The sequence below is a fragment of the Durio zibethinus genome, chromosome 27 (genome assembly GCF_047325235.1).
Source record: "Durio zibethinus cultivar Kanyao isolate XHJ-2024 chromosome 27, ASM4732523v1, whole genome shotgun sequence".
Taxonomy (NCBI): Eukaryota; Viridiplantae; Streptophyta; class Magnoliopsida; order Malvales; family Malvaceae; genus Durio; species Durio zibethinus.
In genome coordinates this window covers 10073885-10075890 of record NC_143188.1, presented here as the reverse complement: position 1 = coordinate 10075890, position 2006 = coordinate 10073885, and the positions used below count along the sequence as shown (strand labels likewise).

The following is a 2006-nucleotide window of genomic DNA, read 5'->3' as shown; positions in this document are numbered from 1 at the left end:
GCATTGATCTAGCTCCACTTGATAAAGAGATTGAAAGAACACTTGGGTGACTAAAACATGAGCAAGCAACAAATTTGATCCTAATGGTGAATGCAACAAATGAAGGTCATGGAACCTTTAAGAACTATGCCATCCCAAACCCTAAAGGCTTTTAACCAACTATTTAAAAGTCAACAATCCAAGCCAATAACTTCAAAATTAAGCCTTCTATAATCTAAATGGTCCAAACTTCTATTCAGTTTGGAGGACTATCAAATGGTGATCTTACTCTTCATCTTTCTAATTTTCTTGAACTTTGTGACACTTTTAACAATAATGGAGTTTCAATTTATGCAATTAAACTAAGATTATTTTTGTTTTCTCTCAGGGACAAGGTGAAGAGCTAACTATTTTCACTTTCCTCTAGCTTTATTACAACATGTGATGATATAGTCTAAAAATTCCTTGCCAAAAATTTTCACCAATTAAAATAGTAAAAATGAGGAACGAAATCACAATCTTTCAATAATTCAATGGTGAGACACTTTATGATGTGTCGAAGAGGTGCAAAGAGATGTTGTGTAAATGCCCACAACATGGTATCCCATAGTGGTTTTAATTCCAAATCTTCTATAATGGGTTAACACCACTAATAAGAACAATAATAGATTTAGCTATTTAAGGAGCCATTATGAGAAAGTTATTAGAAAAGGCATACGAGCTTATTGAAGAAATAACAATCAATAATTATCAATGTGAAATCAAAAGGAAGGTAAAAAAAAAGCTATTAAGGTATATGAGTTAGGCACATTCACCTCAATTACATCCTAATTGGAAACCTAACCAAAAAGGTAGATGCCTTAGGAACCCAGTCGCCTATCACCCTTGTCTAAGCCATTCAAAACCCATTTGTCACTTATTATATTTATGAAGTCTACATTTCTTAAATAGGTGTCAATATAAGATAAAAACCTTACAATACACATCCCAATCGAAACCAACTGATAACCCTTATAACAACACCTATAACCTAGGCTGGAAAAACTAACCTTACTTTTCTTGAAACCAAAACCAACACCTACCAACAATCTAATTTTTGCTAAAATCGACCAACCTATAATCCACCCCAATAAAAGAAGCCTAGTTTTGAAGAGATGTTCTCACAATTCTTATAGGCTCAAAATATTGCTATCTAAAGTCAAGGTACCTCCATCAATAATCTAGAAATCCATATGGGCCAATTAGCCAATGCCTTGACAAATTTCCTATTAGGATCCTTATTTAGCAATATTGAATCCAATCTTAAGAAGTAAGGTAAATAGGTGTGCAATGTTGTATACTCCCATGGAGAAGAAAAAACTTACTTATTAGATGATGATGATGATTTAATGAATGAACCAATGGTGGTGAACTTGCCAAGTTTTGTGAGAAGTTTGAAAAGGAGTACATAGAAGAGAAAGATGACATGGAGGTTGAAGAGTTGCTACGATTTGGTAGAGAAATTCTAAAAAGCTTAAACCCAATGATAGAAATTCAAAATGAAGTCTATGATACTTTCAAAGAATATAAACTTAAAGAAATGGAGAGGAATTTTTAAATAAAGGAAAACCTTAAGGAAGAAGTCCAAGAAGATGACCCATAAGAAGAATTTGAAGAGAAATACATGAAAATTGAAAGGGAAAATAAATATCCCTTACAAGTTGAAAAAGCATTTTTGAAGGGTTTAGATCTTATTGTGAAAGTGTAAGAGGACTACCAAGAAGCAAATAGAATAAGATTGACTCCAAGAATGTCAACGCCCAAGAAAACATTTCAAGTAGCCTAGTCAATGCCCACATCCAAATGGAGAAAGCTACTCAAAGAGTTAAAAGAAATTATACTTATGATGAGTATAGCCCAACACTTCAACAAATTCTTCCAACTAAATAAGATGACCTAATGAGTTTTTACATTCCATGTTCTATTGGTCATTTATTCTTTAATTAAGCTTTATGTGATTTGGGGTATAGTATGAATCTATTGCCAAT

General features: G+C 32.8%; 1 non-coding gene across 1 annotated transcript; it reads right to left on the bottom strand.

Annotated features, from left to right (window-relative positions):
• Positions 1-475: 475 nt before the first annotated feature.
• Positions 476-582, bottom strand: LOC149510900 (small nucleolar RNA R71). Its single transcript, XR_016334898.1, has one exon. It is a non-coding gene; the product is annotated as a small nucleolar RNA R71 (small nucleolar RNA).
• Positions 583-2006: the final 1424 nt, after the last annotated feature.